Source organism: Patella vulgata, chromosome 2 (genome assembly GCF_932274485.2).
Source record: "Patella vulgata chromosome 2, xgPatVulg1.2, whole genome shotgun sequence".
Taxonomy (NCBI): Eukaryota; Metazoa; Mollusca; class Gastropoda; family Patellidae; genus Patella; species Patella vulgata.
Window position 1 is genome coordinate 60,151,082 of NC_065880.2, and position 15,987 is coordinate 60,167,068.

General features: G+C 35.5%; 1 long non-coding RNA gene across 1 annotated transcript; it reads right to left on the minus strand.

Moving 5' to 3' along the window:
* Positions 1-6,877: 6,877 nt before the first annotated feature.
* Positions 6,878-7,941, minus strand: LOC130010681 (uncharacterized). The gene is made up of 2 exons (XR_008785955.1): positions 7,180-7,941; positions 6,878-7,079 (listed from the first exon to the last, which is right to left on the minus strand). It is a non-coding gene; the product is annotated as an uncharacterized LOC130010681 (long non-coding RNA).
* Between the last annotated feature and the right edge of the window lie 8,046 nt (positions 7,942-15,987).

Below are 15,987 nucleotides of genomic sequence, written 5' to 3' on the forward strand. Positions count from 1 at the left end.
ACCGCAAGCCAGAGGTGACCGGCCAGCTAGAGGTCGAAGCGTGACACTCTAGACCACTAGGCCATCCCAACCCCCCTATACTAACAATACTACTACTTGTTAGTTGTGTTTTACGTCCGCTTCCACCGAGGTGATATCGCAGACAATACTCACCAGGAATTTATATAGTTAACGACTTCACGCTCTACTGGCGTCGGGTCCAGTTACTGACGCACATCAAAGATAACTGGCGGTTTCACTCTGATAGTGACCCAGGGGTCAAATAGTGACGTTTTCTTAATGTACGCTTTTGTCAATTCTCCCGCACGCGCCTAACTAGTGATGTGATCGGCTTAACTCACGTTTGTTTAATTACTCATGTTATTTTTACATACTGACACAAGTAAGGAATACTAACCAATTGACTTAAATACTCACCTTATGATTATTACTGACCATTTATAGGAATACTGACGTACGGTACAAATACTGACGGGTTTAAGCGACTACTGACAACACGTATATTTCTAACGAATTTCCATGAATAGTAACCACAATGAACCCTTTCTACTTCATATATAGATATTCTAACACATAGGCCAGTTACTCAATACTTAGAGATAGGTTCTACACACTAAGCATGTTACCGTGCTGGCAAGTACATTTTTGGCAGTATATGTGTCATTGAGTAATAAATTCCTACAATACAGACATGCTGATATATGTGACACAAAACCAGTTAAAAATTGTAGACTCTATCATGTTAACACAGTTTTTAGAAGAGTGAAGGGAAGGTAACTCCAGAACAGGAGAAGGCGGAGCACTAAAAATCTATAGTTTGTCTTCTCATGACAAAATTCTTCACTCCAAATTTAAATATAGGCAGCCAGGCAACAAAACATACACCCACAGCAGCTAAATCGTCTGAACGGTCGACAATGGTTGTCGCATATTTATTCTTTTGTAGGTAATTAGGGGCATTTAATAGACAATTTCATACAGATGACATTATAATTTTCGTCATTTGTGGGTTCACAAGGTTCTAAAAACTAAAAAAAGGGCCATAACATTGGAAGTAATCTACAGAAATTGTTGAAATTCAACAGGCTTTTTCGTTTTACTAATTCAAATAATCCATATAAATTTCATACAGATTGGATGATAACTTTTGTCGTTCTAACGTTCACAAGGTTCAACAAAGTAAAACAAGGGGCATAACTCTAGAAGTAAGTGACAGAAATTGCTGACATTCAATAGGCTTCTTCATTTCACTAATTTAAATGATGCATATGAATTTCATACAGATTAAGTGATAACTTTTGTCGTTCGAGCGTTCACAAGATTCAACAAAGTGAAACAAGGGCCATAACTCTAGATGTAATTAAAGGAAATTTGCTGAAACTCAATAGGCTTGTTCATTTTACTAATTTCAACGATACATATAAATTTCATACATATCAGATAATAACTTTTGTCGTCAGAGCATTCACAAGCTACAACAAAGTGAAACAAGGCCATAACTCACGGCGTAATTAACAGAAATTGCTGAAATTCAATAGGCTTCTTCGTTTCACTAATTTAAATGATGCATATAAATTTCAAACAGATAGGATGATAACTGTTGTCATTAGAGCATTCACAAGATTCAATAAAGTGAAACAAGGGCCATAACTCTATTTGTAATTAACGGAAATTGCTGAAATTCAATAGGATTTTTTGTTTTACTAATTTAAATGATGCATATAAATTTCATACATATCAGTTGATAACTTTTGTCGTTAGAGCAATCACAAGGTGCAACAAAGTGAAACAAGAGCCATAACTTCAGCAGAAATTAACGGAAGTTATTGAAATTAAATAGGCTTCTTTATCTGACTAATGCAAACAACATATATCAATTTTTCAAAACAATCAGATGATAAATGTAGTCTGTAGAATGTTCACAAGAAATTGTGGACGACGGACTGACGGACCGCCGGCGACGGCAATATACGACCACATTTCCATGTGGGCGTATAAAAAAGGTAGCCTCTAGCAAGCCAATTGTTGATAGACTGACAGACATCATGGATGAGAACATTATATTTCCAGGGGTGGTATAGAGTCATCTGATTGTTTATTTTGACTTGCAATAAAATAAACAATTAGAAAGTGAAGTACATGTATCTTAATTAAATTGAATCTGTGGATTTCTTCAAAGATAAAAAAAAGTTTATTTCCCAAATTTAATTTAACCCGTTAACTGTGTAGTTTTTAAAACGTTAACTACCCTCTATTGTGTAATTAATTTGATGAAAAACATCATTTTTGGACCTTTTTATTCCTGAATACAAATGATAGTAGTCTGAAACCATATTAAAACTAACAGTAAATAGAGTTGTCTCCCTTCAATTAGATTTCCTCCACCAGGCGTAATATAACGTCCTACACATGCTGCGATCGTATGTTCGAAGAATAGGTTGGGGAAAATACCTCCAAGGCGTTATATTACGCCCTACACACATTGAGTGGCAGTTGTCCAGGACGTTATATAACGCCCTATGCATTTAACGGGTTAAAAATGTTTTTTTAAAGTTGTTTAAGATTGAATCCTATCATGCAGCAAATTGAATTCAAAGGATAATATTGGTTTCAGCTATTATCACATATGTGATAGAACTGGTTAAACACGTTCCAAATATAATTTTAACACGGAAATCATTGCTACGATAGATGCGTAACGAAGATTTGCAGAAATGGAAAGGACACAAAATATGGAAAACAAGTCCACAATGAGGCTGATGTCCCCGCCGAAATCCCAAAATAAATAGATGACACATATTCATTAATGGCACATTTATTTTTTTCAAAAGTATCAAGCAATCGAAATGAGCTCAGTCAAGACATTCACCTTATGAACCTCTACATCAAGTTTTAATATTCTACCTCAATTGAAAGCAGAGTTATGTTCCAAAGGCTAGACCAATCAAATTGCTTATTATACTTAGCCTAAACAGAAAATTGTCATCATCAAACTTAGTCAAGGTACTGATATAATGAATCTATACTCAGAGTTTCATCCCTCTCACTTAATAAAAACCAAGGTTATCATGCCCCAAAGCATCAACTAATCAGATTGCTTATCTCTGCTTACCGTAAGCAGACAATGTTTATCATCTAATTCCATCAAGGCATTCACCTAATGAACGCGTACACCAAGTTTGAACATTTTACCTCAATTAGGAGAGTTATCGTGTTCCAAAGTCTCGACCAATCAAATTGCTTATCACTCTGCTTACCCTAAGCAGAAAATGCTTACTATACACCAAGTGTCCTCACTCTCACTTAATTAGAACTAAAGTTATCGTGTCCCAAAGCATCAACCAATCAAATTGCTTATCTCTGCTTACCCTAAGCAGACAATTCTCATCTTCGAACTCTCAACTCAATCAAGGCATTCACCCACCTAATAAACACCATACGCCAAGTGTGAACATTTTAGCTCAATTAGAATGAGTTATTGTGTTCCATAGTCTCAACCAATCCAATTGCTTATCGCTCTGCTTACCCTGAGCAGAAAATGCTCATTATCGAACTTAGTCAAGGTATTGTAATAAAACTATACACCAAATTTCATCACTCTCACTTAATTAGAACTAAAGTTATCGTGTCCCAAAGCATCAACCAATCAAATTGCTTATCTTTGCTTACTCTCAGCAGAAAATGCTCATCTTCGAACTCCATCAAGGCATTGGCCTAATAAACACCTACACCAAGTTAGAACATTCTAGCTCAATTAGAAGGAGAGTTATTGTGTTCCAAAGTCTCGGCCAATAAAATTGCTTATCATTTTGCTTACCCTGAGCAGAAAATGCTCATTATCGAACTTAAACAAGGTATTGATGTAATGAAACTATACACCAAGTTTCATCACTCTCACTTAATTAGAAGTAAGGTTATCGTGTTCCAAAGCATCAACCAATCAAATTGCTTATCTCTGCTTACCCTAGGCAGAAAATGCTCATCTTCGAACTCCATCAAGGCATTGACCTAATAAACACCTACACCAAGTTTGAACATTCTAGCTCAATAAGAAAGAGAGTTATTGTGTCCCAAAAAGTGTGACGGACAGACAGACAGGCGGACAGACAGACAGACAAACCCATTTTAATAGTCCCCTGCTTTCTTCGAAAGGAGGGGGACAACAAGATTTATCCTCCTATATGTGATAATGGCTGACACTAATATTGTCTTTTAACCATACAGATTTTAGAAGGAAAATTCAATAATATATTGAAATAATATTTTGATTTACTCAATGGTTTTATTAAGATCTGCCTGGAATAAGTCCTACCACTAGTATTAAGTCTACTGACTATATGATAATAATACCGATAAACTCAATTTTAAAATTACGACCAATTATGTTGAATCACATTTTCCTATTCCTCCAATTTTTTTCTTAATATTTATGCAGGATTGTTTTCCTAATAGTTAACAATTGCCTGTGAATAAAGGTAATCTTAAAGTTTTGTGAAAAAACTGACCGACTGATTCTGAATTTCCTCAAAAGGCTCTATCAGTCATTAACCTACCTCTAACTGTTGCGGTTGTTTCGGTGGTCTAGTGGTCCAATGCATGGGCTTTAGATCATAAGGCCTGTCGTAGAATCAAGTGGCGAGGTTACGATCCAAAACTTGTACATGACAAGGGGTAGAATTACCCACCCAATCTCACGGTTTTCTCTGGGTGTCCTGGTTACCTCTCAATGCCAAAGACATTTATGTGAAATAAATTTAACCATGTTAGTCCCAAAGCTACCTAATTTGTGTCCTATGGACGTTAAACCCCATTTCTCCCTCTGATTGTTGCCTGCTTTTATAATATCGTATATAGAGAGAGAATTAATGTAATTTATGCAATAACTTCATAGTTGTTAGTATATATATATATATATTTCTGCTGAACTACTTTTAAATAACCATGATTTAGTTGTTTGAGTAGTGGTGATATAATAAAGACTATGATGGCTATTCACATTATAGTTATTTTCTACTGGCCTAAACCAAAAAAAACCTGGTAAGTTATTTGACAAATATGTGTAGTTGAGATATGCATTGAATTATAATGGTAGTATATCACAACACCTCTATAAAATATTGGAATGTTTCTGAAATTCATACAGGCAATTGTTTCTAATTCTATATAATACTGTACTTTTCCTACAGGTGACCATAGTAAAATAAAAACCCTCAGAATTGTAGACAATTTCTAAAAAGAACTTAACCATCATGTTTTAAATTTAAATTACAAAGATGATAAATTGTGATACAATATATATTGTCAATATTTTCTTTTAAAATACAACATGATATTTTATAATACTTTTTTTTTTAAAACAATAGAGTAAAACAAGAAATTAATCTGCAATGAGGGTATTACACATGATAAGGGTATGCTTTCTCTTTAGAACACTTAATCCCACTTCGTATTTGAAAAATCCTCATGGCTAAGAAATAATCAATTACTTTATTTTTAGTCATCAAAGACAATAGATTACCTTTTAATCAAATATGAATTATGTAAGATTTAGATAAAGAGCCGACAGTACAGTGGTTGCAATCAGTGCACACATCTTGTCAAACCTTCAAAGGCTAAGATCTTGGCTCAGAATAAAGTAATTTGAATGAAATTTTTAATATATTCATTTTGCATTATGTAACTTTGAAGGTTGCCAGCCAATGAAACTTCTGCCCACAGCAGCTAAGTGGTCCATAAGTTTTGTTAAAAATCAAAAATCTTCTTCGTTTCACTAATTTGAATAATTCAAAAGATTTTGCAAAGAAAACATGGGCCATAATTCTAGAAGTAATTAAAGAACATTGTTCAAAATCATAAGGCATCTTTGCTTCACTAATTTGAACAATGCTTACAAAATTTTGAGCAGATTGGAAGACACCTTTTGATGATAGAGCATTCACAAGATTTTACTAAGTAAACAAGGGCTATAACTCTAGCAATAATTAAGACAAATTAATTAAAATCAATAGGATTCCCAGTTTCACTTATATGAACAATGCATATAACTTTCTTGATTAGATCATTCAAAAGATTCTACAACGTGATCAAAGGCAATAACTCTGGAAGTTATTATCAGAAATGAAATAGGTTTCTTTGTCTTACTAATTGAAACAATAAATTTTAAACATATCAGATGATAAATGTAGGCTGTAGTCTGTGTATTTTCCTAGAAATTGTGAATGATGGATGGGGAGACAACAATATGGACAACCACATTTCAATGTGGGCGTATAAAAATTTATTTTACGATCAGTAGTGGAATACTGCGTTTTATCAGTGAAATAAAAGTGTTATTTCACTGGCTAGTTGTTTTTACCTAAAATGATTGTAAAATCATAAATTAAATAGAACATTTGTCGTTTTGTCGTGAATAACATATTTTATTTCATCTCTAAGCAAGAAAACGTTTATATTTTCACTCATGCTGCGCATTCGTGAAAATATAAGTTTTCTTGCTTCTCGATGAAATAAAATATGTTATTCACTCTTAAACGACAAATATCCTCTATGTATTTTTTCACAATGATTATTGAATCAATTTACTCATTTAAATTTTGAACCAATTAACGTCATATAAATTTTAACATTCATTGTGTCACTATTGGAGTTTTTTAAGTTTTGACAAAACAACTGATTTTCATGGTAACTGCTGCATACTTCCTTTTGATATTTTACATAATATGTTACAAGAAAAGAAATATATCTAATGTGAATTTAACATTAATTTCTTGTTTTACCATAAAACAATTAATAGAAAGCAAAGCTTATTTCATTTCCTATGAATTTATTTTCTCTCTACTGTTCTTTTTTGTCTTGAACATGGACAAGGGTATTCATGTCCAATTTATCTTTCTTATCAAAAACAGACTTTGGTTCTGAAGCAAGGCTTTGTAAATATATAATAAATCTACAAGTTAACAGCAATGCAAAGACAATAGCTGGACTCATCTTCTCTAGGCCTTCATCCAAGGCATAATGTGCATAGATGTCATTTAATGTTATTCCAAGCAAAATTATGTTGGCAACCTCTTTAAAGGAACCTGCATTTAAAAATAAAAATATATAAATAATAGTCTAGAAGTAGAATGGATTTTCCAAAACAGCCATCTAATCCCAAATGTCAAGGTTTATTTTACGTACATGCCAACGTGTACACTGGATCTTGGTGTTTCATCCTATCTGAAGGACTAGCCGCTGTCCTTTCCAGGCCGTCCACTGCTGACAAGGGGGAACTACGTCGGAAAATCACAATGAACTTTCTCAGCCCGCCCAGGGTCAAAAACGCAACCTCCATATTAGCGAGCCAGCGTCTTACTCAATGAACCACTCTAGAAGAAGAACGAAGCCTGATGATTTACCGATAACTGGTTCCTGTTAAATAAAAGTACATTATTTTTGCATGCATGCAATAACAGTTAGTTATGATATATATTGTTATTGTTAGTTAATGAAAAAAACGGTCTTGTCTAGACCAGGGCTTTCACTCTAAAATTTTCACTGTCGGTCATTTCTGATAACACACAAAAACTTTCCAAATTAAATTCGTATTTTTTTTATTTATGGTCGGGTACGTTCCTATACCACTTAACAATATGGTTTACACAATAAATTACATATTGGACTAAGAAGTAAAATATTAGTGTAAAATATAAATAATTATTTATTAAAAATATTCCCTTTTGGCTATTTAAATAGCTTTTATTATCGAAATTTCTTACTAGAATAAAGATAAATAAAGAGCTGAATTGACCGTAGAAAAATCATTCCAGTAGCTCACACGTATTACCATGTGCTCTATAGAAAACACACTGATCTTGATAATTTGAGTTGTAATACAATAACTTCGAAATGAAGATAAATATATAATTATCCACAGAATATTTTTCCAAGTTATCTGTTTAAGTCTATCTCTTACGGTATTACAGACTGCAGAATTGTGACATAAATCCTAATATTGAACAAGCCAACAGTGCGGGTGATGTCCCCCGCTGAAATCCCAAAATAAATAGATAGATGACACATAGTAATTAATCGTACATTTTTTTGTTTCAAAAGTATCGAGCAATCAAACTATACGAGAATCAAGATTATCTTGTCCCAAAGCATCGACCAATGAAATTGATTAGCTCTGCTTAGCTTCAGCTCGAAATGTTAATCAGTGAACTCAGTCAAGACATTCACCTAAAGTACATCTACACCAAGTTTAAACATTCTAAATCAATTAAAAGCAGAGTTGTTATGTTCCAAAGTCTTGATCAATCAAATTGCTTACCGCACCTTAGCCTAAGCAGAAAATTCACACTATCGAACTTAGTCAAGGCAATGACAGAATGTTTCTATATTCGGAGTTTCATCGCTCTCACTTCATTATAACCAAAGTTATCGTGCCCAAAAGCATCAACCAATCAGATTGCTTATCTCTGCTTACCGTAAGCAGACAATGTTCATCATCAAACTCCATCAAGGCATTCACCTAATGAACGCCTACACCAAGTTTGAACATTCTACCTCAATTAGAAGGAGAGTTATTGTGTTCCAAAGTCTCGACCAATCAAATTGCTTATCGCTCTGCTTACCCTCAGCAGAAAATGTTCATTATTGAACTTAGTCAAGGTATTGATGTAATAAAGCTATACACCAAGTGTCCCCACTCTCACTTAATTAGAACTAAATTATCGTGTCCTAAAGCATCAACTCTTCAAATTGCTTTTCTCTGCTTACCCTAGGCAGAATATTCTCACTTCGAACTCCATCAAGGCATTCACCTAATAGTAATAGACACCTACGCCAAGTGCGAACATTCTAACTCAATTAGAATGAGAGTTATTGTGTTCCAAAGTCTTGAACAATCAAACTGCTTACCCTGAGAAGAACATGCTCATTATCAAACTTAGTCAAGGTATTGATATAAAGAAACTATCACTCTCAATTAATACTAAAGTTATTGTGTATCAAAGCATCAATCAATCAAATAGCTTATCTCTGCTTACCTAAAGCAGAAGATGCTCATCTTCAAACTCCATCAAGGCATTGATCTAATAAACACATACACCAGGTTTGACCATTCTAGCTCAATTAGAAGGATAGTTATTTTGTTCCAAATTCTCGGCCAATCAAATTGCTTATCGCTCTGCTTACCCTGTGTCCTCACACTCACTTAATGGGAACTAAAGTTATCGTGTCCCAAAGCATCAATCAATCAAATTGCTTATCTATGCTTACCCTAAACAGAAAATTCTCATCTTCGAACTCCATCAAGGCAGTCACCTAATAGACACCTACGCCAAGTGTGAACATTCTAACTCAATTAAAATGAGAGTTATTGTGTTCTAAAGTCTCGACCAATCCACCCAACTCTGCTTACCCAGAACAAAAATGCTTATTATCAAACTTAGTCAAGGTATTGATGTAATGAAACTATACACCAAGTTTCATCACTCTCATTTAATTAGAACTAAAGTTATGTGTATCAAAGCATCAACCAATCAAACTGCTTATCTCTGCTTAATATGCTCACATTCGAACTACATCAAGGCATTGACCTAATAAACACACACACCAAGTTTGAACATTCTAGCTCAATTAGAAGGAGAGTTATTGTGTTCCAAAGTCTCAGCCAATCAAATTGCTTATCGCTCTGCTTACCCTGAGCAGAAAATGCTCATTATCGAACTTAGTCACCAAGTTTCATCACTCTCACTTAATTAGAACCAAAGTGATTGTGTCCCAAAGCATCAACCAATCAAATTGCTTATCTCTGCTTACCCTAAGCAGAGAATGCTCATCTTCGAACTCCATCAAGGCATTGACCTAATAAACACCTACACCAAGTTCGAACATTCTAGCTCAATTAGAAAGATAGTTATTATGTCCCAAAGAGTGTGACGGACGGACGGACAGACAGATGGACAGGCAGACAGACGGAGGGACAAACCCATTTTAAAGGGTGGGGCCAATAACTAGCGACCCCTATGGTTAATAATGGTGAATAATAAGAGTAAGCATATACTACACGACACATGGATTATCAATATTGCTATAAAATAGCACTGGAATGTGAAATTTTCTTAATTTTTCGGTAAGCAAGTTTACTAATCTTTAGCTTTTATTTCTACAATTCCCACAACACCAAAAATATCGCTGTATACATTTCCTAATGCATTTTTCTCTCAACATGTTGTTGATTATATACCTAATTTTTATTTAATACTGCAATTGGTTGGATTCAAAGAGCAGTACTTCGTATCTGATTGCCTTTTTTTCGTAGATCATAATAATCTTGTTTACACCGTGTGTGACAGGGTATATGATAAGAAAAAATAATTGATTAGCAATTATTGGATGTTTAAGAAATAAGTGCTAATCAATTGATTAGCAGTTACTCTTGATTGAATAGCAAATAAGTAAATTTTATAGGCCATAATTTCTACCGGTATACAACTAATGTTTATGTGTGTATGGGGGACTTTCATTCCCTTTAATATTTACGTCCGTAATATTCATAGAAAATTAGGTGTTTTCGTAAAACGATAGAATGAAAGCGTACCGATCCATCGGCTACCTGCTTCAAATTTACGCCAGTAATATTCCTCCAAAATTATGTATCTTCATTCATTTACACGGCAGAAATAGTTAGGGAGCTTGGTTCAGGTTGTTTCAAAAATCGCGTACAAAATGTCTACTCTGTTAAATGATTGGGCAGTGATGTTTGATACTCTGAACCTTGATTCTTAAGTTGCGGCTCCCCTTCCCATAGGGGTGGGGGATCCGACAAAAATTCGAATTTTCGAGTTTAATTTGACTCTTGCGTACAACAATCAACTTTCATGCATAAGTCGGCCAACTTCAGATGTCGCCAAAAACACTGCTTAAGAAGACCCCTCGACTCTTCCTTCCTAACTTAAGAACACCCCCTTTACACCCCTGAGAGAGGGATTAATTCGACTTCTGCGTACAACATTAATTTTTTTGTTAAAAGTTTCACTATTGATCCACTAGAACTTGAAATCCCCTTCCATTCCGGATAAGAACGACAAAAAGGGGGGCCTATGGGTGAAATAAACAAAATGACGATTTAATTTGACTTTTGTGTACAACGATTAACTTACGTGCATACGTCGACCAAAATCAGATGTCATTAAAAACACTGCTTACGAAGACCCCCGACCCTTCCTAACTCCCTTAAGAACACCCCCTTTACCCCCCTGAGAGAGGGGTTAATTCGACTTTTGCGTACAACATTAATTTTTTCGTTAAAAGTTTCACTATTGATCCGATAGAACATAACACTAACTTACGAACGCAAAATCACCTTCTATCCCGGATAAGAACGACAAAACGGGGGACCCATGGGTGAAATGACCATTAATTCGACTTTTGCGTACTTTCGTGCATACGTCGACCAACCTCAGATGTCATCAAAAACACTGCTTAAGAAGACTCATGACCCTTCCGTCCTCCCTTAAAAACGATGAGGGGGGGGGTTTGATGGCCAAATGGTTAGCATGTGCTCGCTACGCTGTATCATACGGTCTGTCATTGAGTCAACTGGCGGGGTTTCGATTCCCCGGTTGTACGCGACAAGGAGTAGGGTCGCCTGTCCAACCTCGTGTGTTTTCTCCGGGTCCTCCTGTTTCCTCCCACTGCAAGGGGGAAATTGTCAAAACGGACGATTTAAGTCAAATTCAGCCTACAAATATCATCCTTCTTGCCTAAGTAAAATTACCTCAGATTACATTTAAAAACTCTGCTAAAGTAGATGCCTGATCCATTCTTCACTTCTTAAGAACTTCCCCTTTACCCCCATCATAATAAGTTAACTCAACTTCCGTGTACAACAATAATTTTTTCGGTAAACGTTTCACTATTAGTCCACGGGTTAGTATGGGTTGTATATAGCTCGGCTCTCGGAGAAGAGAGCGGTTTCGGTTGATGACCCTAAAAGCTCCTGACGTCCATTTTGGTCGACGTATGCACGAAAGTTGATTGTTGTACGCAAAATTCAAATTAAATCGTCATTTTGTTTATTTCATTCATAGACCCCCCTTTTTGTCGTTCTTATCCGGAATGGAAGGGGATTTCGCGTTCTTAAGTTCGTGTTATGTTCTAGCGGATCAATAGTGAAACTTTTAATGAAACCAGCAGCTGCCAGGCAGGATACGCCCACATTTTCGAGAGACAGATAGAGAACAAGCTAAAAAGAAAGCGATTTTTCGTACAATCAGGGGCCATAATTCAGGAAGTTACTGTCCGATATGCACGAATATCGAAAGGAAACGAGATCTTTGGATTATAAACTTACATTTCAAGTTTCAACGAAATCGGATAAAAATTGTGACCTCTATGGGGTCCACAGCCTTGGTATACCATATTTTTACGCTAATTGAGAACGAACGGCGGCCAGTTTGTCTGTCAATTTTGGGGCGATTTTCACAAAATTCAAACTCAACTGTCCTTAGGGTGGAACGGTAATATAATAATACGTTTTTTTAAATCGGATAAAAATTATGACCTCTAATGGGTCCACAAGCTAAAAACATGATTTTTCGTACAATCAGGGGCCATAATTCAGGAAGTTACGGTCCGATATGGGCGAATATCTAAAGGAACCGAGATCTTTGGGTTATAAACTTACATTTCAAGTTTCAACAAAATCGGATAAAAATTGTAACCTCTATAGGGTCCACAACCTTGATATACCATATTTTTACGCTATTTGAGAACGAACGGCGGCCATTTTGTCTGTCAATTTTGGGCCGATTTTCATGAAATTCAAACTCATTCATCCTTAGGGTGTAACGGTGATATAATAATACGGTTTTTTAAATCGGATAAAAATTATGACCTCTATATGGTCCACAAGCTAAAAATGCGATTTTTCGTACAATCAGGGGCCATAATTCAGGAAGTTACGTCCAATATGCGCGAATATCGAAAGGAACCGAGATCTTAGGGTTATAAACTTACATTTCAAGTTTCAAAAAAATCGGATAAAAATTGTGACCTCTATAGGGTCCACAACCTTTATATACCATATTTTTACGCTATTTGAGAACGAACGGCGGCCATTTTGTCTGTCAATTTTGGGCCGATTTTCACGAAATTCGAACTCAACCTTCCTTAGGGTGTAACGGTGATATAATAAAACGTTTTTTTTAAATCGGATAAAAATTATGACCTCTATAGGGTCCACAAGCTAAAAACGTGATTTTTTGTACAATCAGGGGCCATAATTCAGGAAGTTAAAGTCCGATATGCGCGAATATCGAAAGGAACCGAGATCTTGGGGTTATAAACTTACATTTCAATTTTCAACAAAATCAGATAAAAATTATGACCTCTATATGGTCCACAACCTTGATATACCATATTTTTACGCTATTTTAGAACGAACGGCGGCCATTTTGTCTGTCAATTTTGGGCCGATTTTCATGAAATTCAAACTCATTCATTCTTAGGGTGTAACGGCGATATAATAATACGTTTTTTTAAATCGGATAAAAATTATGACCTCTATAGGGTCCACAAGCTAAAAACGCGATTTTTCGTACAATCAGGGGCCATAATTCAAGAAGTTACGGTCCGATATGCGCGAATATCGAAAGGAACCGAGATCTTTGGGTTATAAACTTACATTTCAAGTTTCAAAAAAATCGGATAAAAATTGTGACCTCTATAGGGTCCACAAGCTAAAAATGTGATTTTTCGTACAATCAGGGGCCATAATCCATGAAGTTTCGATCCGATACATGCCAATATCGAAAGCAGCCGAGATCTTTTGGGGATAAACCTATATTTCAAGTTTCGTCAAAATCGGATAAGAATTGTGACCTGTAGAGAGTCCACAAACAATTGTGGACGGACGGACGTCCAGATGGACAGGGGCGACGGCATAATACGTCCACATGAAAATGTGGGCGTATAAAAATTGTGACCTCTATAGTGTCCACAAGCTAAAAATGTGATTTTTTGTACAATCAGGGGCCATAATCCATGAAGTTTCGATCCGATACATGCCAATATCGAAAGCAGCCGAGATATTTTGGAGATAAGAATTGTGACCTGTAGAGTGTCCACAAACAATTGTGGACGGACGTCCGGAGGTCTGGACGGACAGGGGCGACGGCATAATATGTCCACATGAAAATGTGGGCGTATAAAAATTAATTTTGTACGCAAAAGTCGAATTAACCCTCTCTCAGGAAAGGGGGTGTTCTTAAGGAAGGAAGGAAGGGTTGGGGGCCTTCTTAAGCAGTGTTTTTGGAGACATCTGAAGTTGGTCGATTTATGCACGAAAGTTGATTGTTGTACGCAACTTAAGAATCACGGTTCAGAGTATCGGACACCGCTGTCCACTCAACTAGCATAGTAGAAATTTTGTACGCGATTTTCGAAACAACCTGAACCTAGCTCCCTAACTAAAGATAGGTTGCCAGGCAACGCAACATACGCCCACAGCAGCTATATCGTTCGGGCAGTCAACAAGAGTTGTCACATATTCTTACTTTTTTCGATAATGAAACATTTATAATACATTAAAATCTGATTAAGAGTAACAACTCATTAAGTAGTTATCGGAAAACCATTAGAATTTGCTTAGTTTTTATAAAGTTCTGCCTCATTTTAACGTTTAGTATACAAAACTTTTAACATCATGGATTTAGCTGTTCAAGTCATAAAGATTCTTGAAAATCAATATACTTGTTCGTCTCAAGATCTTAAACACTGTGTATAAATTTAAAGTCAATCGGATATTAACTTTAGCCTCTAGAGCGTCCACAAGATTTTTCAAAGTGATCAAGGGCCATAACTCTGGCAGTAATTATCGGAAATGGCTTCTTCGTCTCATGGATTTCAACACTGTATATAAATTTAAGATCATGAGACAAAGAAGCCTATTGATTTTCAGCGATTTCTGATAATTTTTGCCAGAGTTATGGCCCTTGATCACTTGTGGACGCTTTAGAGGCTAAAGTTAATATCCGATTTATATATGAAAAAGTAAACAAATAACAGTGAATAGATCCCATTTAAAACACAGCATTATCATCCATTTTTTTTTTTAGATACTTTCTGAAACCAATGAATTGTTTTCTTTGTCGTGTAAAATTAAGAAATTATTTTTTAATTTTAATATTTAATAATATATAAAAGTTACCGATAAAACGCCGAAAATGAAACATAAAGTCAATTTTTTGTTTAAAATGTTGATTTTGTGCATGAAATGTTGACATAAGAATGTAGAAACAAGAATCATTAGTTTAGAATGTTGCGTTCGTGTCTAAAATGTTCAAACTGGAATGTAGAAACAAGAATCATGAATATTGTCCCATTTGGTCTTCCATATTAAAGTCAATCGGATATTAACTTTAGCCTCTAGAGCGTCCACAAGATTTTTCAAAGTGATCAAGGGCCATAACTCTGGCAGTAATTATCGGAAATCGCTGAAAATCAATAGGCTTCTTCGTCTCATGACCTTATACACTGTGTATAAATTTAAAGTCAATCGGATATTAACTTTGACCTCTAGAGTGTCTACAAGCAATTGTGGGCGCCGGACGGACGAACCAACGGATGGACGGGGGCGACAACAATTTACGACCACATTTCAATGTGGGCGTATAAAAATGAAAGCAAAATATCTGTTATAAGAAAAGTTTGTGATGTCGAAACATTGTTTGTCTTCGTTATAAAACGATATTTCAAAATTACATAGAGTTCGACCCTATTGTTTTTCAGGAACAGATACCCACCAATGGTCCAGCTCCTAGGTAAAAAGGCTAGAAAAACTCCTCCTACTACCTCTGCTGTTCCTATAGCTTTCCTGTATGTATGCGGATTGGGTTTCCAGCCAGTCTGTTTAACAAGTGGGAAAACTTTGGAATTTCTGATATATGTCTTCCGCTGAAGAAAATAATTTAATATGAACTGATATAAAAAAAATGCCCC